Raw genomic sequence first — 22,661 nt, 5'->3', positions numbered from 1 at the left:
TAACTATCGATACAACATGGACAATTCTCAAAGGCATCCTGCTCAGGGAGAGAAGCTAGCCTCAGAAAGCTACATACTGTATGATTCTACTGGTATCATGTCCTCAGAAAGATAAAATGATAGCAATGGAAAGTAGAGTTGTGGTTGCCAAACGTTACAAGTGGGGAGTCTGTGACTACACAGGGACATTAGGAAGGAGGTTTCTGGGTGATGAAACTGTTCTGTGCCCCCATTGTTATGTTGGTACTGCCATGAGTCTATACGTGTGCTGAGTCATAGAACTGAACACCAAAACAAAGTCAACTTTACCACATGGCAGTTTAAAAAATAAAACCAATTAACAGAATAAGCCAAACCATGTAAACTCTTTGCCCAAAACCTCCAGCTAAGAGTAGAGTCCAAACCTCACTCTACAGTCCATGAATCCCAACCAGACCTGGTTTTGGGTACCTCTCTAGTTCTACCTTCTCAAACTCCCCTCCTCCTCCCCACTCTGCTAAAATGAATTCTATTCAAATGCTGCTGCTGAAATAGCAACTCCTTAGAGCCCTTTGATGGACTTTTCTATAATGGCATCTTCTTATGCCCTTATACTGTTTTTTCTTATGGCCCTCACCACTGACATCTCACAATGTAATTGTTTTGTGGTTATTTTCTATTTCCCCAGAATACAAGATCCACGAGGGTAGGGATCTTGTCCACACTGTTCATTGATATATCCCCAGCACCTAGGATGCTGCCTATCACAGCATAAGCACTCCATAAATATTTATTAAATGGATGAATAAATAAACCCAAGGGATGAAAATTCAATGGTGAAATTTCTAATGCTTTGAATGCAGAGCCATACTTTGGCTTCTGAAGCATGCTTCAAATTACCTGTCCACTTGACCCCTGAGTAAAGCATATTTAAATCAGCTACTGGGGTTTTAAAAATGGGGGCACCTGGGTGGCTCAGTCGGTTAAGTGTCTGACTCCTGATCTCGGCTCAGGTCGTGATCTCGGCTCAGGTCGTGATCTCCTGGTTCCGTGGGCTTGAGCCCTGCATTGGACTCTGTGCTGATAGTGTAGAGTCTGCTTGGGATTCTCTCTCTCCCTCTCTCTCTGCCCCTCCACCACTCATGCAGTCTCCCTCTCTCTTTCTTAAAATAAATAAATAAACTTAAAAAATGGATTAAGGGGGCGCCTGGGTGGCTCAGTCGGTTAAGCGGCCGACTTCGGCTCAAGTCATGATCTCACGGTCTGTGAGTTCAAGCCCCGTGTCAGGCTCTGTGCTGACAGCTCGGAGCCTGGAGCCTGTTTCAGATTCTGTGTCTCCCTCTCTCTGACCCTCCCCCGTTCATGCTCTGTCTCTCTCTGTCTCAAAAATAAATAAATGTTAAAAAAAATTAAAAAAAAATGGATTAAGCACAACATCTCCCTTCTGAGTGCAGCTTTCTGGTGTTTGGTTAGGTGACTGCCATGAACATGAGCTAGAAGGGGACAAGGCTGCAAGACAATGCATTCTTAGAGCAATGTCAAGAGGTTTCCTGAAGGTTTGTACAAAATTCTCTAGAAACAGAGGTGCCTGGGTGGCTCAGTTGGTTAAATGTTCAAATTTGGTACTGGTCATGATCTCGTGGTTTGTGGGTTCGAGCCCTGCGCTGACAGCTCAGAGCCTAGAGCCTGCTTTGGATTCTGTGTCTCCCTCACTCTCTGCCTCTCCCCTGCTTGGGCTCTCTCTCTCTCTCAAAAATAAATAAATATTTAGAAAAAGTATCTAGAAATACTACTAATGTGGGCAAATAAGTTTGAGGTGAGAGTGAAAGGGGAAAAAAAAAACCACCTTTCTGTAACACCTTTCGGTGGAGAACAAAGAAAGTAGCTATTTATAGAACACCTACCCTATGTATGTTCCAGTCCCTTTCTAAAGGTTCTAAATTAAGCCCCCATCCACCCTTCAGGGTGGGCCTACCGATCCAATTTTCAGAAGTGAAAAAACAAACACAGAGATGTTAAGTAACATGGCCAATGTCACAGAATGATAGATAAGGGCTGGTGTCTTGAATTCAGGTCTGTGAAGTTTACGATCTCATTAGTCAGGGACAAGAGGCCGAGCACTGTGCATAGGAGCCAAACAGGACATGCCAATCTCAAATAGGAAATGCCAGCCTGGACACAGGTGGCCAGGTTCTTCTCCAAAACTTTTCAAAGACCAGCAGAGACAAGTATGCTAAAGCAAGATGCTGATTTCCTTCCGGTACAAATGTACTAAGCATCTACTCTGTCTGTAACAGTTCCTGGGTTCGGGGTTTCCACATACATTATCTCATTTAATTTTTAATATCACTTAAAAAACCTGTTAATGGTATTATTATAAACAATACCATATTTAATGGTATTAGAGATTGTTTACCAAACAGAATAGCATAATACAAGGAAGCAAGGGCACTTGAGAATTCTCCATCCCCTACCCCATGCAAGTGAGAAATTTTAGTTACCTTAAAGATAGAACAGTAGAAAGACACAAATAACAGCATATAGGCTTTATGTTGCTACTTCTCTTAGCCTAAATCAGTGTTTTACACACTAATTAGCATACAAATTACTGTTCAGGATTGCATACACAAAAAACATATGTAATGTAATTTTTTGGCAATTAAAATATTTTAAACGGTTGTTTGGACTGTGAATGATTTCCACCCCATACTAAGACTAAGAGGCAGCTCTGGTATACTCTAGGCCTCCTCTCATTTACTCCTGCTTGGTAGATAGATTATCAACAAATCTTATGTCTAGAAGGGGCATTAGAGGCTACCAAGTGCTACTCTTGGCCAGGGCAGTAATCCCCAAAGGTTACCACCCTCTTCTGAAGACAAGAGTGTGGAAGGTGGACTTACCCATTGCAAAGCCCCCACCATCAGTACACTCTACCTCTATTTATCTATCTGCTCCCCTCCAATTTCCACCCATTGCTGCTAGCTTTGCTCTTCAGTCCTGCAAAATAATGATAACTCCTCTTTCCTATAACCATTAGGATGTTTGAAGCCTGGTATTAAGATGATTCCTTTTTAAAGTTACAGTGATCAAGGAGGGAGTCAAGTATCTACATTGTGCTTTTTAATCATTATTTGATGGAGTTTATTTCTGAGTGTACATCTCTGCACATCCAAGATACTGACACCCACCTCCTCATTAAGCAGCTCCACCGATTAAGTTCCACATTTTGGGAAACATGCAGCTTAGTAGGAAAGAAAAAGAACAGAGACCACATGCCATGTAGCAAGTATTCCTATAGTGGTATAAATTAGGTGCCAGTCACACACAGAGAAAAAGGGTCAGAGTCCCAGCTCATCCACTAAGAAAGACTGCTGACCTGTGAGTTAGATTCTCAGGAAATACAATTTTCATCCTGAGTCTCCTGAAGGAGACTGACCATGTCTCACATCTCATACTCAGCTTGCCTACCACCCTCCTTTCATGTTTCAGACACCTGCCACAACACCAAGCATGGGTTAAGTGTCCAATGGTTCTTACTTCAACCCTTTGGCATTTCAAAGGGGCCTGGTGAGAACAGACAAAGGTTCTGTTCAGAACAGTTAAATTCAAATGATCCCAAATTTCTCAGATGAAGGTTTTTTTTAAAAAAAAACCTCATTAATAATAATACACCTTCAAACACCTAAATCAGAGTCTTGGACTCCATCCCCTGCCATCTATTGACTCACTGAGTGACAGAAAACAAGTCACCTAACTTCTCTGGACCTCCATTTTCTCAGCTATAAATTGAGGGGCCTGGTCCACAGGACTGTAAAGTCCCTTTTAGATCCAGGGTCCCCCAATCTTCTGCTGTCTCAGATATTAATGTGGAGAGTTCACATCAATCTGGCTGAACTAGTCAATTTTAAAATCAGTGCTTGATTTATAGTAGAAAGAAGAGCATGCATGGAAGCAAAGGTAGGTAAGGACCCCAGCTCCAGCCCTTCCATTCTCCTGACACATACCGCTATCCCAGTATGATCACCTGCACAAATACCAGTATCAACATTTACTGTATGATGATTTGGGGTAATTTCCTATCTGTAGAGTGGGGTAAACACCACCTACTTCCAGAGCTATTGAGGGGGCAAAATGTTAAAATGTTTACAGCCTCACACCTAGTGGGCACATGCAGCATATTCCTTTATTCAAAGATTCTTTATCCAGCCCACTTAATCAACAACCTCAGATTCCAAAGACTTTTTGCAATCCAAAGTACAGACAGACAGAGCTAGGAGAGCTCTAAAAGTCAGCTAAGTCCAACTCCCTCCAGCCCTGTGATTGACAAATGAAGAAAACAAGCTCAGAGAGACTCAGTAGCTTGCTCAAGGACCTATACATATATTCTTCAGCAGCAAAGCCTGACCCAGAACACAGGGCAGCAGGCACCAAGGGTCATACAAGACACAGAGAGAACACTGCAGGCTCCACTCTTCCTAAAGAAATTGGTAACTCCCCATACATCACTAAATTCTGAAAAATAAAAGAACTTTTTAGTTATATATTTTTTGGAGTGTTGCAAGAGAGAAGGAGCATCATAGCTTGTCTGTGAAACGCAGGCTTTCAAACTGAATTACCTATGAATTGAAGGTGAGACTTCCTTGCTATCAGCCTTTCCCAGTTATTCGGCTCCAATCTCCCTCACCCCACCCCATTTGTCCTTTTTTCAGTTTACACCCGGAGGCTAATACGCTTGCATTAGGACCCTCTTTGGACAAGGTGAGATGTTTCAGGCTGGGGCAATAATGCATGCCCCACTAAACACACACAAGAAAACTGTCATAGCTAAGTTACTCGATAAAGCAAAAATAATTCTCCTCTGCTTAGGAGTTCCAGCATGGGACAACTAGGAATTAATCAATTCGATTAATCAATTAATCAAATTCATTAAGGCACACTGATAACTCAAGGGTCGGGGGCCCTAAGGTCCTCCCAAAGGGCATGATCAAAATCCCTGAGACCGTTCAGGTGTTTCTGGAGAAACCTCAGCCCAGAGTCTACCAAGGGCTTCTTGGCCACGTGGGAGCACTGAAGAGGGAGTCCAGACAATATAAGGAGGAGCCTGGGTTACAGCTAGCTCCAAGGAGACCGCTCTCACCTGACACTCCCCTGCTGCCCAAGATTCCCAGAGCAAAGCATGTATCTACACAGATCATTTGACAGAAAGCTACACCAACAGTATGCCTGTTTACAGCTTCAGGTCAGCACACTCCCCAGTCAGTGTCTCCCAGAATTCAGAGGGCCCTAATCTAAGCCTCACATTGTGCACTTGAGCAAATAGACCCAAAGAGGGAAACCGTCCTGCCCGAGCTCATACCACGTGCCAGGGCTATGGGATGGAGCCTATGCTTGACCTTCAGTCTAGAGCTGTTCCCTCCCTTTAGACCTCTAGTCTAGAGCTCCTCTCTGCTAGGCCCACTCCCTCTTCCAAAACCCTGGGCTCACCTCCTGGTTCTGAGGATCCTGCCAGGTTGAACAATGCTCAGAAGCAGGTGGTAATTTAGCAATGCATCCAGTGGGACATTTGTAGGCCAGAGCAGCGGGGGCTGTGTCCGTCCCCAGTGGCAAGGAGAGACTGCAGCGTGGAACTTTGAAAGGGCTCTGTCTTCCCTAAACGATCCTGATCCTCCTCCTCCTCCTCCTCCTCCTCCTCCTCCTCCTCCTCCCCCACTCCCTCTCCCCCTTCCTCCTCCTCTGTAGTACTACGGAGACATGTGCTCTGCTTGGGAGGAGGTAAGGAGGAAGATGCAGCTGTTTATTGGAAGGAGAAGGGCAGCAATCTGCTGAGCTGGGCTATATACTCACACCTAGCAGAAGAGGAATGGGGAAAAAAAAGAGATCTGTTGCCACAGAATTATTAACCCTTGGGCTCCAGCTTTGCTCCTCACACAGCTGAAGCAGCGAGAGAAACAATACACTTAACCAATGGAGTGCCAGCCAAAGACATTACATCATCGGTCAGCACTGTCATTGGCTAATAATTCCTAGAAGGCAAAATTCTGCTTCTAGGTGCTTAACCCTTTCATGTTCACCATAGCAATGACTCAAGTATTTGGTCAAACCAATGGTTCCTAGACTTCCTTTTATCAGGATCATGTGGGCTGCTTTCTAAACATACAGATCTCTGTGCTTCATCCAGAACCATGAAAGCCTTCAGAGGGAAGACGAATATCTGTATTTTAAATAGTGTACAGAATGTGAGGACTACTGGTCTATTCAGAAACTCTTCCTCTCCAAAAGATAAAAGAGATAATCGGTTGTCTGAGCATTTATTATGTACCTAATATTTACTGCATCATTTAATTTATTTACTATACTAAGCAATGAACACTACTGGATCCATTTCATAGGTATAAAAAGTAAGGTTCAGAGAGAATAAGTCACTTGCTCAGAGATGGGACCTGGCTTTAAAAACCAGGCGGTTTGGGGCACCTGGGTGGCTCAGTCAGTCGAGCATCCAACTTTCGCTCAGGTCATGATCTTGCAGTTCTTGAGTTCGAGCCCCACATCAGGCTCGCTGCTATCAGCATGGAGCCCGCTTCAGATCCTCTGTCCCCCTCTCACTGCCTTTCCCCCACTTGCACTCTCTCAAAAATAAATCAAATATTAAAAAAAAAAATTAAGAGCTCGGCTGTTTGCACCCTACCTCATTCCCCCTCTGAAGCTCCCACTTGAAATCAAACTAAGCCATTTGCCTGCTTATTGACTCCAGCGTTATAGAAAATGTAGAAAACCCTCTCAATGAGTTGGAAAATGCCAGTAACCTATGAAGAATGGTGGAATGAAGAGAATGGTGAATTCCCATAGTAGGTGTTCGGGGACCATGAACCCTCCAGAGAATCCTCTTTTTCTCAGGCTCCATTCTTCTGCTTCTGCTGCAAATCTCAGCTTCACTGTCACTTTCTCTAGGAAGCCTCCTCCCACTCCCAAATCTGGGGCAGATTCTCCTGCTCCAGGCTCCTAAGGTCCCCTGTATCAGTGGACTGCAGCTGCTTGCTTAGTGGGTAAACTCCATAAAATTAGAGCCATTTCCACTTTCTCCACCAACATACGCCCAGCACAGTGCTTGCCACATGTGAGTACTCCATCAGGACGAGGAGGGATGGGGAGGGAAGGCCCTTGCTGAAGGTCTAAATGGCATCATGCTGAGATGGGAATGGCAAAGCACTGGAGGCCAAGGGATACACATGAACAAAGTGTCTGACCTTGGGCAAGTTCATGTCCTGGGGGTTCGGGGGGTGGGGAGGGCTGAGTTTCCTCATCTGAAAATGAAGACAACAGCACCTCCCTCATAGGTAGATATGAGGATCAAATTAAAGAATGATCCAGGCTGTGATGTGCTCCTTTACACTGTCTCTCCCTAGATCTCATCCATTTTGTTGGCTGACATCTAAGTGCTGACAACTCCCATATTTATAGCTCTAGCCCAGACTTCCTCCCCACCCCAGGCTCCACGTGGATATCTCACAGGCATCTCTAACACAGCACGTGAATTTCCTCTCAGAACCACAACCTGCTCCCCACCTAGTCTCCTCCACTCTGTTATTGGTGCTCCCATCCAGCCAAGCTTTTATCTATTTTTGTTTTTGTAATTGAAATGAAACTCATATCACATAAAATGAACCATTTTGAAGTGTCCAACTAAGTGGCATTTACTACATTCATAATGTTGTGCAACCACCACCTCGATCTAGTTCCAAAACATTTTCATCAACCCAAAAAGCAAACTATTTACCCTTTAAGCAGTTATGCTTCATTTACTCTTCTTCCCCAAGCCACTGGCAAACACCGGTATGCTTTATGTCTCTATGGATTGATCTACTCTGGACATTTTACGTAAATGAAATCAGACACCATGTGAACTTTTGTGTCTGTCTTCTTTCACTTAGCATGTTTTTAAGGTTTATTCACATTGCAGCATGTATCAGTACTTCATTTCTTTTTATGGCTGAGTAATATTCTATTGTAAGTATATACCACATTTTGTTTATCCATTCACCTGTTGATGGACATTTGGCTCCACCTAATCTTAAACCATAAACCCATGGGTCATCTTTGGTTCTTCCGTTTACTGTATTCCCAACATCTAATCTATCAGCAAGTCCTTGTCCATTTTGTAACCAAATATAACTCTAATCCTTCTACTTTCCTCCAATACCATTGCTACTCTGCAGCCAAGACACCAACATCCCTCTCACCTAACTCTTAATTGGTGACAAAATCCCATTCCTCTCCCTCCTCCATTTTTCACCAGGTAGCTACATAAACCAGATCATTCATCAACTCTAGCAATATTTACTGAACACTTTGCATCATGGAGCTTGCATCCTAGAGGCATGACAGACAACAAACAAATATATAGTATAACCTCAAGTCATTACTAGGCTTAAAATCCCTCAATGACCTTTCAATGCACTTCAAATAAAATCCAAGCTCAGCATGGCCTTCCAAGGACTTCTCCAAACTCATCTCAGGCTGTTCCCCAATCATACTGGGCTCCATTCCTCCACCTCCTGGTCCTTGAACAAGCTGTTCTTTCTGCCTCTTGATCCTGGCATTGTTTAGCATTGCTGGATCCTTCTCATCCCTCAGATCTCAGGATAAATATCACTCCTCAACATGACCTTCCCTGGCCACTCTTGTTAAGCAGATCCACACCTCATTCATTTCACTCATTCAAGAAGTATGTGCTAATCACTGTGCTGGGCTCTTGGGATAAAGCAATATGTGACCTCCTGGAGCCATCAGTCTAATGGGGGGGTGGCGGCAAACAACAAGGAAATAAATAAAATGAATGAACAAGTGCTATGAAGGGAGAGTAAAAGGGAGGGGACCTGCCTGACACAAGATGGTCCAAAAGGCCTTGCTGTGGAGATTATACTAAAAGATTCAGTTGGGAAAAGGGCCTATTACTCTCTATCACTTCCTGGTTAGGCAATGGGATGTTCTTTTTTTTTTTTTTTCAATATATGAAATTTATTGTCACATTGGTTTCCAAACAACACCCAGTGCTCATCCCAAAAGGTGCCCTCCTCAATACCCATCACCCACCCTCCCCTCCCTCCCACCCCCCATCAACCCTCAGTTTGTTCTCAGTTTTTAACAGTCTCTTATGCTTTGGCTCCCTCCCTCTCTAACCTCTTTTTTTTTTTTTTCTTCCCCTCCCCCATGGGTGTCTGTTAAGTTTCTCAGGATCCACATAAGAGTGAAAACATATGGTATCTGTCTTTCTCTGTATGGCTTATTTCACTTAGCATCACACTCTCCAGTTCCATCCACGTTGCTACAAAAGGCCATATTTCATTCTTTCTCATTGCCACGTAGTATTCCATTGTGTATATAAACCACAATTTCTTTATCCATTCATCAGTTGATGGACATTTAGGCTCTTTCCATAATTTGGCTATTGTTGAGAGTGCTGCTATAAACATTGGGGTACAAGTGCCCCTATGCATCAGTACTCCTGTATCCCTTGGGTAAATTCCTAGCAGTGCTATTGCTGGGTCATAGGGTAGGTCTATTTTTAATTTTCTGAGGAACCTCCACACTGCTTTCCAGAGTGGCTGCACCAATTTGCATTCCCACCAACAGTGCAAGAGGGTTCGGCAATGGGATGTGCTATCATTCAATGTTTGCTCTTGAAGAATCAAAGCATTTAATGTCTGTCTCTCTCTCCCCTAACAGACTGCACTGTATCCCCAGCACCTAGGACAGTGCCCTATCATTTAGGAAGCACTCAATGCACATTGTTGAATTAATAATTGGTAAATAAATTAATTAATTAATCAGACCACCAAAGAAATCACCTCATAGACTATAAAAAATCATATCATTTTGATTGCTGCTTTTGTTGTTATTGCTATTATTTTATGGCAAAAGGACACATACTCTGTTGGGTTTTAGAAAAAAGACTGGGTTGACTGTAAAACAAGAGTTAAAGTACTTGACTCAGAATACCACTAGACAACTAGGAGAGAATGCATATAGACAACAGGCACTCAATAACAGGAAGTGGCAGTCATTGTAGCTATTATTATTAAAGATCCTTTCCTCTAAAGCCTATTTACCCAACTCTAACTCCCAAATCTACTTTCAGATGCAGTCAAGAAGGTTAAAGGCAAAAGAAATGAACACTTTTTAAATACCTGCTCTGCACCAGATTCAGTGCAAACCAGTTTCTGTCAAGTTATCACATTTACTTCCCAAACCCATCCTGCAGAGATGGCTGCTGTGGGACAGCTCTCAATCCCTCTCCAAGACAGAGGCACCCCTTCCTCCCCTAGGCCCTACTGCCAGTTCCATTGGCTGAGTCCCTCTTCAGGAACTGTCTTGCTGAAGGGACAACCAAAGTTATGCCCTTCCCTGCATCTACTGGCTGGCCAACATGGGGCTTCCAAGGCCTGGCCCCCAGGCCTCAGGGGATCAACTAAGGCCTCTTTTGCATTGCATCACAGATCTACCTTCCCTCTGCCCAATCCTGTTTTCCTCACCTGTCACCCCCTTGGACAGTGAGACGACTCCCCCCAAGTCCCCCTACACACAAACCTCAGAATCTCTTGAGTCTTTTACCAGGGAATTTGATCTTCTAAAGGTAGTTATGATATTTCCTTTTAAATCAGAAAAGTGACATTCAGAAACATTGATTAATGTCCCCAAAGCACACAGCTAAAGTGACTTTCTGGCCTGACTCCCCAGTGACACCTTGCTTTTTATTACAGCCTCTAACAGCCAAGACTGTGCCTCTGCAAGGCAGAAAGAGGAGGAGAGAGGTACCATTCCCAATCCTCCAGGGTCCATGCCTGATGACAAGGTTGAGGTCAAAGACTCCTGAAACAATACAAAAATGACCTGCAGGTTGCAGAAGCAAGTATCACAGAGGCAACATTTCCTGGCCCAAATCTTTGTCCAGAGGCCAGGGAGCAGGACTCCCGGGCAGTTGGGGCTGCTTTCCGGGACCTGAGCATTTGCAGCCACGTCCGAATAGCAACTACAACTTACCGGCTCTCTGATGCTCCAGTCTCCATCCATTTTCCAGAGAGCTGCCAGAGTTACCTGGTCACTGATCAGAATTCTTCCACTGCACTCCACCCCAGGACAAAATTCAAGACGGTCAAAGGCTGCATTTTAAGGTCTGCGCATGGTTTAGCCCCCCGCCATGCCGACAGCTCATTTCCTACCCACAGTAAGCCCCGGTCCTTCGTGATTATTTAATGGGATAATAGACTTTTTCAGCTTCCTTACCTCTCTCTGGAATTCCCGCTATCCCAGCAGCCCTCCCCCTTGGCCCCCTCCCCCCAGCTCTCAGCGGGGCAAACCCTCCGCCTCCTCCAGTCCCCACTCAAAGGTCGCCTCCGCTCCAAAGCCGTCCTGGCTGCCTCACGCCTCCTCTACACCTCGTGTCCCCTGTACTACGGTGCTCTGAAACTGTTCCTCCTACTGTCCTTCTTGGCCCCAGGAGCCCCTCCAAGGCCCGTCTTCCTGCCACCAGGGCTCAGCACAGTGCCTGGCACACAGCGGGGGAGCCGATAAATGCTGAATAAACACGGGGCGCGGCATCAAGGCTAGTCCCGGCTGCGAGCTCGGCCAGGGAGCCGCTCGGAGGTTTCTTCCTGCGCCTCAGAAAGACTGGAAAAAGGCAATGGCGTGACAAATCTGACCCCTAGCCCCAGGCCAACAGGTCCTGAGGGGTCCGAAGACCTGGGTCGAGCGCATGTCCGGCCGGGGGCTCCCGGGCCCCCGGCATTTCCCGCGCGCCGACCTGTCCGTCGCAGGGTCGGGCCGGGGCCGGGCTGCGGCAGCCTGTGGAGGAAGAGTGGCGCGGCGGCTCGTCGCCTCCCTCCCGGGCCCTCCGCGCGCCCGCACCCCACGGGCACAGGGCCGGCGCGCCGGGGACGAGGACGCCACCGGCAGCCCCGTCTGAGGGGCCGCGGGAGGGGACGGGGGGCTCCCAGCTTCCGGAAACCCCACAAAGTCTACTTCGCGGCGGCGCTCCCCTTACCGTGCGAGCCGCCAGGAAACCCGCGCCAGGGGAGTGCCTCGGCCGCGGCGCCCGCCTGCGGATACGCTCCGGGTCCGCGAGCTCAGCCTCCGCACCCGGCCGCGCTCCAGCGTCTCCCCTCCGCCGCCCGGCCTCCCCGCCGCGCCGCACCGCCCGATTGGCTCGGACGGCCAGGCCCCGCCCCCTGGGGCCCCGCCCCGCGCCTCCCACCACGGCGCCCCTCACGTCTCCACGCGGGAAAGTTGCTTCCTGACTCTGAGCTCTCCCCCGGCTCGGGCAGCCGAGTGCAGTGATCATTCCCGATCCCCAAAGCGTCTCTACGCCCCTTGGGGAGTGCGAAGAGTGCAGCGTCCTTGGAAGCCAGCTTTGAGCAAGGCACCTGACCTTCCAGGACTTCAGGAGGCGCCTCAGAGAAACCCTGCCTCACTGCTCGCGTCTCAGGTACTGTACCGGTCACTCAGCGCGGGGGGTGCAACAGGAACCAGACAAAGTCTGTCGCCCTCCTGTAGTTTGCGTGGAGTCGGGATGGGGGCAGGTTAAATGAAGGTACACGAAGAAGATATGTCAGATTGTTATGGGAGGGAGAGGTGATTTTAAATAAGAAAGGGGCCTTGGGACGTTGTAAATAGGAGGGTTTCTTGCGGCCACTTGGGCAGGTGATAGTTGAACAGAGTTGAAAGAGAAAAGGGATTCCAGGACTGGAAGGAGAGCATCGCCGGCAGGGGGCAGTAGATGCACCGTGATTCTGAGGCCACAAGTGGAAACTAGGATAGCCCAGAGTGCTGAGCAAGGAAGAGGTGCGCTAGGCTGGAGAGAGTGCGTGGGGCCGATTTCCCCAGAACCCGGAGGGGTGGGGGTGGGGGGGGGGGCAGCCTGAATAGCGTCGGTTCGTTATAAGGACAAAACAAAAATAAGCCATCGAAGGGAGGCTACGACATGTTTAAAAGACCACTGTTGCTTGTGTGGAGAATAGATTTTGGAAGAGAGAATGAAATAGCAGCGAGACCAGTTAGGAGGTGTCTTAGTCGGCTCACGCTGCCATAACCAAATACCATAGACTGGTTGGCTTAAACAATAGACATTTATTTTCTCATAGTTCTGGACGTGAAGGTCAAGGTGCCAGCGTGGCCTGCTTCTGGTGGGAGCTCTCTTCCTGGCTTGTAGATGACTGCCTTCTCCCCGTGTCCTCATAAGGCAGGGAGAAAGAGAGCAAGTTCTCTCCTGTCTCTTCTCAGAAGGACACGAGCCCCATCATGAGGTCCCCACCTGCAGGACTTCACCTAAATCACCAAAGGCTCTGTCTCCAAATACCATCTTGTCGTGGGTTAGGGCTTCAACATATGGGGGGGGGGGGGGGGGAGATGCATAGTTCAGTGTGTAACTTGAGTCTACTGCAGGAGTCCAGGCAAGAGATGATGGTGACTTAGACCAAGGTGGTGACAGTGGAGATAGGGAGAGTGGACCAACTGAAATACATTTTTAGAATATCATGGAAAGCCTTGGTGATGAGTTGGTTTTAAGTAATGTGGAAAACAGATGAATAAAGAATGACTCCCAGGTGCTCACCTTGAGCCATCCTTGAGATAATGGTGCCCTTACCAACATGGGGAAAGACTAGGAAGGGACAGGTTGGAAGCAGAATGGAAATAAAGGCTCCACCATGGACATTTGAGAAACCCATTAGGCAAGCTACAACAACTGTGCCAGGCTCTCTTCAAATTGTTTTACATATATTAACCAATTGTATACATAATTCTTATAGTAACTGTGTGGTGGAAAAGGACTCTCATTGTCCCTGTATCACAGTGGAGGAAACGAAGGCACTAAAAGATTGAGCAACTTGCCCAAAGTGAGGGCTGGTTACCCAAGTAGAAAGCACAGATGTGAGCCTGGGGCTGGAGATATGCACTGGAGAGTGTTCTGACCTGGGACCTTATGAGACCACCTAATGTGAGAAGAAAGCAGAGCCAAGGACTGAGAGCCCTTGGAAGTTTGTCTTCCAACATCTCTGCTTACTGCATGGCCCTTAGTAAGTGACTTCAGTCAATAAGAGGGAGTAACCCGACTTCCGTAACCAAGGGAGGAAAACTGGCTCAGGAGTCACAAACTTTAATACTGTTGGGGACGGGCAATAATGTAATAAGTGAAGTTGGCAGGGTGTGATAGAACAGGGTGGGGTAGAGACTGTGGTGCACTGAGGTGTGCGTAGACCTGCCTAAGGGGGCAGGCTGTTACTTAACAACTCATGTTTGCCGTATAGCAGTAGGGACCCTGAGTTGCCAGATGATCTGATTTTCATTAAATTTTCATTAAGAAAAATTCAGATTATGTTACATCTGCAAGTGTTTAAATGTTGGCGATTAATTTAAAAAAAAATGTAAAGGACTGTGTGAACCAAGATAGTTGAGCAAAATCAAACCCATGCATAGACAGGATTTGCCCCTTTGGCTACTACTTTCCACCTCTGGATCAGGCAGTACCTCAGATCCTTCCTGAGTTTCTATTCAGACATGGATAATGACAGTAGTGGACATAAGAAGATGAAGAAGATCAAGGAAATCTCAGCTCATAAACCCTGCATGGATTTTTGCCCCATCTCTGCCTCTACCCACCCTGGAATATCCTTTCTAAGCTTCCGTCTCCCCTACCTGTGAAATGAGGTCAGAGAACAGCTCTGACTTCTCTCAACTCTAAGATTTGGACTTATATGTAGTTTTTTTTGTTGTTGTTTTTTTAAGAATATTGGCCTTCAAATGTGCACAGGAGAGTTGCTTGGACAAAAATGGAAAGGATGTTCTTGTCTAGGCCTATAAATTCAAAAACCTTCACTAGTATCAGTTTTAAACAAAGAAAGAAAAGAGGAAATGGTTAGTGGGATAAAAGTGTAGATGAGAAATCAGGCAAATTATGGCATGGAAAATTATTTTTTATTGCACTGTGAATAAGGGGGATAAAAGGCAGTTAGATGCAGAAGTGCTTAGTGGTTTCTATTGAAAATTCAATGTATCATAGCCAGTTCTCTATATTTATCATCAAGGGTTTAGCAGTAATGAGATTCTCCCGTCATGTATTGGAGGTCAGCTGCATTCCAGAATTATTTATTCTTATGTGCTGAGCTTATGCAATGAAAAGAGCCTGGAAACAGATAATGACTCTCCATAGTCAGTCCCTTTTGTCTCCGCCCTGAGATGGTGTTTCAAGCTGGAGAAACAGCTCACGACTTTATAAATTTCTGACTTTTATGTGAGAGTGAATGTGGGTTGGAAGTCAGAAGACTTGACACCTGGTCATGGGATAACCTCTCTGAACCTTCTTCATCAATGAAATGAGAGCTGGACCAAAGATGGCTTCCTAGAAGATATTTGTATTTATGCCTCCACATTTCTTTGGGGGGAGTTTTTCACGGTGGGGAGACCTGGAAATTCCCAGGGCCAGATCCTTCAACAACTTGCTAACTCCTAGTCCCCAAAAATACTTGAGGGAGGGATGTCACCTGAGTTGGGCCAGTTAGATCTTCACTCCTGGGACTTTGTCTCTCCAGAAAGTGATAAGGATGGAGAGAGATTGACCACGAGATTGATCAGACTAATGATGGCAGCAGCAGCAGCAGCAGCAGCAGCCGCCGCCTAAGGAGGCTGGACCAGTGATTGCTGTTTAGTCCTGAATCTTGTTGGCACACCTCTAGATTCCTTTGATTTCTGCCCATTTCGCAAACTTGCTCCTTCATGCCATCCCTGTCCCCCATCTAATTTTATTTTGTGAATCGTCCATCTCTGCTAAATTCCCTTCTTGTGTTAAATAGCCTACATTGTTTCTCTTGCTTTTAACCAAGAATCCTCCCAATGGGTCCAGGAAGGAAAGAAATATATTGTCATAGGATCTTTTCCCTGGGGAACAATTCAGCTCAGGAATTTGCATGCATATGGATGCACCCACAGTGACAGGTGTACACGTTGTCTTACAACTCAGTAAGAAATCCAAACCCACAGAGTGGTGGTGGTGGAGGCTAAAAAATATATTTATTTTTGATAAGAAGAACTCAGATCTGCTATTCTTATCTAAAAAAAGATGAGCAAGTTCTTATAATAACAAAACAACTGTAGCAATAAGTCCTTTTTATGTAAATTCTATAGTTTGCAAAGTCCCTCATTTCATATACCCTCCTGTGAGGTAGGCAGATTAGATAGTATTCATGGATTAGAGTAATAGTAGCTATCATTTATTGAATACTTTTTGTGACCAGGCACTGTGCTAAATGCTTTTCATACCCACGGGCCTACACTGTTAAAGAGATGTTATTCCCGGGGCGCCTGGGTGGCTCAGTTGGTTAAGCCGCTGACTTCAGCTCAGGTCATGATCTTGCACTCTCTGAGTTCAAGCCCCACATCGGGCTCTGTGCTGACAGCTCGGAGCCTGGAGCCTGCTTCAGATTCTGTGTCTCCTCCTCTCTCTGCCCCTCTGCCTCTCGTGCTGTCTCTCTGTCTCTCTCAAAAATAAATAAATATTAAAAAAAATTTTTTTTAAAAAGAGATGTTATTCCCATTTCATAGGGAAAGAAACAGACTTGTACAAAGTCACTTAGATGATACATAGTTGAGGTGGGAACTCAAAATTCTGTCTGACAACGAACGCCATATTTGCTTTTAACACGCACAGCTTTGTGTCACATAACACAGCTGGTGAATGACAGAGCTGCCGTGGGAACCTAGGTCCTGAGTCAGGAAAGTTTCACAGTTGCCAACAAGGGCAAAGTTAATTTTGTTATCCATCCATGGCAAGAGTTTTAAGCTCACAAGAAAGATCTTGCAATATTTCCTCCTCTCTACCTATCAGGGAGCCTAAAATCTGCACAAAGATGAATTGCTATAATTAAAGATTGATTAGGGGGTACGAGGGCAAATTAGCCTGCGAGGGTTAAGACACAAAGTGTTAACATGTGCAAGAATAAAAGGGCTCTGGAATCTATCCAAAAAGGGTTGATGTAGTAATCATTTCACTATGTATATGCAAATAATCGTGTTCTATGCCTTAAATAGATACAATTTTTATTTTTAAATAAATTAATTAAAAAGCATTAAAAATAAATTTGACTTATAAGAAATTTTTAAAAAAGTAAAAGTGAGAGAACTTTTTTGTTTCATAAATTTCATCTTTGGATTAAAAAACATCTTAGAAAGATGAGGAGGTGGGGTATAGAATAAAAGAAAAGCTGAAAATATTAATCTACTTCCTGACATGAGGCAATTCAGTTCATCTCTGAGCCCTACCTAGTAAAATGAGGGGAGTGCTTAGAATGCTGTAACATCTACAGTTCTTTTCTAGAATCCCTAGGTAAATGCTCAGAAGGGGCATGGCATGGTCTGGAGCTGAGGTGGATTCTGAGCTAAAGATTTTGAGTGGTTTTATGGTTGCTTGTTTGTAGCACAGAACATTTTTGCTGACGTTGCAAAAAATTGTCATGGTAACCAGAAAAATAAGTTTCCAAATCCTTGGAGTACCCCTTAAGGGGAGGCAGATGTCAGTGGGTGTTCCTTTGCAATTAAGGGTGCTTGAAGGTTTTAGCTGATCAAGTCACTTTCAAGGTAGTGTTCTAATACATTTGCCCTCACCACAACTCCCTGGGAAGCAGCTGTAGTAGGGCAGAGAGAGTACTAGGTCCACTGGAGTGGGCAATGAAAACACCGAGGCAGTGGTTCTCACTGCCGGTATATATTTTGGCATATATTCTCACTAGTAGGTATATATTTTGTCAGCATCCCAGGTGACATCATTGTGTAGTCAAGGTCGAGCACTGCTGAGCTGATTTTGAGTCCTACATCCACAGCTTCCTGTCTGGCTGTGAGGTCTTGGACTGGCCTCTTCACTTCTCCAAGCTTCGGGTGCTTCCGCTATAAAATAAGGTAATAGAACTAGCTTTGCAGGACAGTTGTGAGGCTTAAACATGAAAGTGACTGACCATCACCATAACTTCAATATTAGTTGCATTTGACTTAGAACCAGCATGGAATTTGGAAACCCACTTTTTATTTTTTCTTATTTTTTAATTTTTAGATTAAAATCGCCCTTGCTCTCCATTTCTACCACTTTGAGGGTCTGGATTCTGTCTGCACAGGAACACAACAAAAAACCTACCCCTTCCAGGTCATTTTCCTTCCATCTTAAATCCCACATAATAATGACGCTGCATCGGTTGGCCTCTAAACAGACCCTGGTCATTTCAGCCAAGCTCAATCACCAGAGGAATAGCCAGGCCACACTGAGAATGGATTTTTTTCCCCTTTAACTACATGGGAAGGCAATAACTGTAGCTGTTGAGAACATGAAAGCTGTAACTATACCGTGTTTGAATCCTTGTTCTGCTACTTCTTAGTTTTTGACTTTGGGCAAGCTGTTTGCCTAGGTTCCTTATCTACCCAAGGAGGGTAATAATAATAATTACTTTTGGGAATTGCATGAGGATGAAATCTATTCAAACATATAAATTAGGGCAGTACCTGGTATATAATAAGTGTTCTTCAAGTGTTCCCCATTTTATTTGCATTGAAATGATCAACTCTTAGATTTCCCAAAAAAGAAACACATAAATCTTACCACTTAGAGCTCAGACAATGAGCAGACCCCTTGATGCCTGGGTTATGAGGGAGTGTGCCCCGGAGGTGTGGAGCCCAGCCTTAAGCACTACTGGTCTCTATCTTATTTGTCCCAGACTACAACTGCTTTATTGGACCATGGGTTTTACAACAGCATCCACCGTGTGTGGCTTCCACCTCTGTCCCTATCTTCTCAAAGTCAGCTATAAAGACAGTTAAGTGTGGTCCTTTTCTCCTCCCTCTTTCACTTTCTTCTCTTTCCTCTGACCCTTAGAGATTATGGGCTGGCTGTGGCATTCCACCTAGGCCCATCTTCCCTGGCAGGTACCCATAGTACAGGCAGGCCTCTGGATGGCATAGTGATCGCCATCATCATTGTGGCAGCTGCCATGGGGAGCACTGGGCTGAGCATTCTGCAGTCATCCGCTTACTGAATTATCCCAACAACTCTGAGAAGTAAGCATAATAAACACATTCCCATTTTACAGATTATTAAAACTGAGGCCTACAGTGGTACATGAACCTGCTAAGGTCCCATATCTCATACATACGGGATCAGGGACCTAAGCTGGTAATTCATTGCCCTTTACCAGCATGCCCTTGGGCTGGCTCCACTGCCCTGGGGGATGGGGCTCCCCCTCCTGGCTTTCGAGCTCCTGAGAAAAGAGTAGAGTTTAACTTCTACCATTGACAGACCATTGCCTTCTCCAAAACGATCTCCATCCAGACATCAGGGAAATGACCATCATATTAAGTGAGAGGATCCATGCAAAAACACAGCTTGATCTAAAAACTGCTGTGTAAGAGTTAGGTATCATTTTCAGCACCATCACATAGGGGCTCATAAGTATTTGCTGAAAGAATGCATGCTTATGGCTTTTCCTTTCAGGGAAGGAATGAAGTAATAATAACAAAAGTTGGCCTTGGCATTACCAGAGACCTGTATTCAAACCCCAGCTTTATCATTTAAGTGGTGTGTGACCCTAAACAGTAACAATAATAATGGTAAAAATTGTGTGCACATGTACCAGCATCTGGTCTCGTGCTTCAACCTCTAATATCTTACTTAGTTCTTTCAATGAGACTTTGAGATAGGTATTAATATCCCCAATTTACAGATGGAGAAACTAAGGCTCAGAAGAGCTAAGAAACTCACTCAAAGTTGCACAGTTTATAGTGGCAAAACCAGGAATTAAACCCAGATCTACATTATTTCAGAAGCATTGCTCTTAAGTTTTTTGAAGGATTCCTTATCTGCTGAACTTCAGTTCTGCCTGTTTTTCAGAGTGATCATGGGGATCAGTTCTACTGTATACAACCTGTCCAGTAATCCAGAACCTAGATGTACATTTAAAGGCAGGTGGAGCACAGGAAACAGTAGTTTTTTACATGGAAGAGAGCAGAGGGAGATCTTTTATTAGTGATACTAAAATACACTTCTGTGCTTATGATTTATGTGATAGGGTCACGTCCTTATGGGCAGATAGGACCATGCATAAGGATTTTTGCCACCTCCAGATTCCCCATGAGACTGCTGTATCAGCATTATATGAAAAGCACATTCCAGACAGGTGGAGTTATGAAATCTACAATGTGCTTCTCTGGCTGTGGCCACTGCTCCTGGTGTGAATATCTCTAATCATTCATTCATTTCTCCTCTGGGAACTGGCAATCTCCATCATCATGTTACCAGGCAACCAAAACAGCACCTGCATCAGGAGGTGAGCAAACCAATCAGGACGGTCAGGGGAGGAGTTTTACCTGGTTGGCCTCGGTGATGGAAAGAGGGCTCTCTGGGTTCACTCAGGACTATGGCTGCTGGAATCAGCATCAGAGCTGAAGGGAACTCCGGAAATTTGAAACCTCCCATTTTAGGTAGCTAAGTGGGGGCCTGGTGGTTGTGTAGGAGTCAAGTCTTCAATGTCGCACAGCAACTCCAAGGCAGAATCAGGACAAGTCAGATCTGATCCCTAACAAAGTATTCCATCCCTTATACTTTACTGTCCTCATTTAAAAATCATTAATGGGGCACCATCTATATATTAGGCTCTCTGTGTAGTGGTGTGGGGGATGCAGAAGGCATGTAGACCATTCCTCAGTCATCTAACAGTTATGCTTATTATGCTTCCATATTTAGGGCAGTATAGCATAGTGGTTAAGGGCACAGGTCCCACAGTCAGAGCATAAAAGTCAGCTCAAGCACTTACCATTTATGGGAGAATTCAGGTTACTTAACCTTTCTGTGCTTCAAGTTTTCTCAAATAAAATGGTGCTAAGGATGAGATAAAAGAAATAACTTGATTGTGTTGTTGTTAAGCCTGTCCAAAGGAAGTTGCCATCAGTATTGGTCATCCTTGGTAAAAACATGTGGGGCATTTGAGCTTGGACTCTGGAACCAGGCACCTTGCCAGAGTTCAAGCCTTGACCCTCCCTTGCACTCATTACATGATCATTGCCAAGTGATTTAAAATGTCTATGCTTTAGTTTGCTTATCTATAAATGAGTATAGTAATAGACCCTCATAGGCTCATTATGGAGCTAAAATAATTTAATATACATAAAATGTTTAGAACAGTTTCTGGCACATAATAAGTGCTCTGTAAATTTTAGCTAATAGGATTCATCAACAAATATTTATTTGAGCTCTCAGGATGTACTAGGTACTGTCCTAGGAGCTGGGAGGTATAAAAATGAACAAAATAGACAAGTCTTTCTCAGCCATCATAGAACTATGTTTATTATTACACTTGTAATCATGTCCGTTTACTTCTCGACTCCTGCAGCTTAAAGGTGGGGCAAGTGTTTTATTCACAGTTGTATTATTACCTGTGTCTGGAAAAGGCCTGACAAGGGGTACATGTTCAGTAAATATTTGTTTCATGAGTGCCAGGCACTGCACTAGATATAGAACAGTCGTTCTCAGCTAGGGATGGTTTTGTTCTTCCAGGAAATATCGGACAATGTCTGGAGACATCTTTGATTCCTGTGACTTGGGGGAAGAGGGTAAGGTGACAGCGAGGCTACTGGCATCTAATGGATAGAGGCAAAGGATGCCACTAAACATCCTACAGTGTCCAGGACAGCCTCTCACAACAAAGAATTACCCAGCTCCAATGTCCAGTGTGCCAAGGTTGAGAAATTCTGGTGTAGGAGAGAAACAAAACCTTATAAAGACTCCTTCCCTTCAGAAACTCATGGTCTAGCAGGACCATGATCACATAGCACACTGAGTGCTGTGTGGGAATCATGAGAGAGGACTCTGAGGACATACAGAAGAAGCAGCTGAACAGCAGAAACTTCTGGTGGAACTGATGTCTGAGCTGACTCTTCAAGGACATGTATTGTCTTCAGGCAAATTCTGTGTGCCCTGAAGGATGTTCCAGGGCTTGAAGAATGTGTGTGTGTGTGTGTGTGTGTGTGTGTGTGTGTGTGTGTGTGTTGGGGGGCAGGCAACATGCATAAAGTCTTAGAAGTAAGAGGGAGTTTGGTTTTAGTAAAATGGAAGAACCAGAGCAGGAAGCAGAGGCTTGTGCAGGAGGTCATGGGGAACCCTATGACACATAATGTGGATGTTGGGCATGATGTGGCCAGCCAGAATTTCCCGAAGTCTGTTCTCTAAGCACCAGTTATTTAAGATGTGCCCAAAAAGGGCCACAGTCAACTAAGAATGATAATGTGCTGAATATTACTTCCCCCCCCTTTTTTTTACTTATCCCCTCTTTTAGAGATTTAGAAGACTCATTAGTATCATAATCCTTTATTAAAAAAATTTGATTCAGGGACGCCAGGGTGGCTTAGTCAGCTGAGCGTCAGACTCTTGGTTTAGGCTCAGGTCATGATCTCATGGTTCGTGGGTTCAAGCCCTGCATTGGGCTCCGTGCTGTCAGTGTGGAGCCTGCTTGGGATTCCCTCTCTCTCTGCCCCTCCCCACTTATGCGTGCTCTCTCTCTCTCTCTCAAAATAAATAAATAAACTTAAAAAAATAAACTTGATTCATTTAACTTAATTTATCCCAGAGTCTTCCACAGTTATTTGACCATGAAAACTTCCTTTCT

At 44.9% G+C, this 22,661-nt stretch overlaps 1 protein-coding gene across 2 annotated transcripts in view; it reads right to left on the bottom strand.

The window, feature by feature from the left end:
- Positions 1-12,146, bottom strand: part of SYN3 (synapsin III) — a 466,097-nt gene extending 453,951 nt beyond the window's left edge. Inside the window, exon 1 of one of the 2 annotated variants that reach the window (XM_019446702.2) lies at positions 12,017-12,146. The gene's annotated coding sequence lies outside the window, so the exon portion shown is untranslated. Of the gene's footprint in view, positions 1-5,463; positions 5,644-12,016 lie in introns of those variants that run through there. The other variant, XM_019446703.2, reaches the window with a different exon arrangement.
- Between the last annotated feature and the right edge of the window lie 10,515 nt (positions 12,147-22,661).

This window comes from Panthera pardus, unplaced genomic scaffold (genome assembly GCF_024362965.1).
Source record: "Panthera pardus isolate Hobbes unplaced genomic scaffold, ASM2436296v1 HiC_scaffold_6, whole genome shotgun sequence".
NCBI classification, from domain to species: domain Eukaryota; kingdom Metazoa; phylum Chordata; class Mammalia; order Carnivora; family Felidae; genus Panthera; species Panthera pardus.
This window is presented reverse-complemented; position numbering and strand designations above follow the sequence as displayed.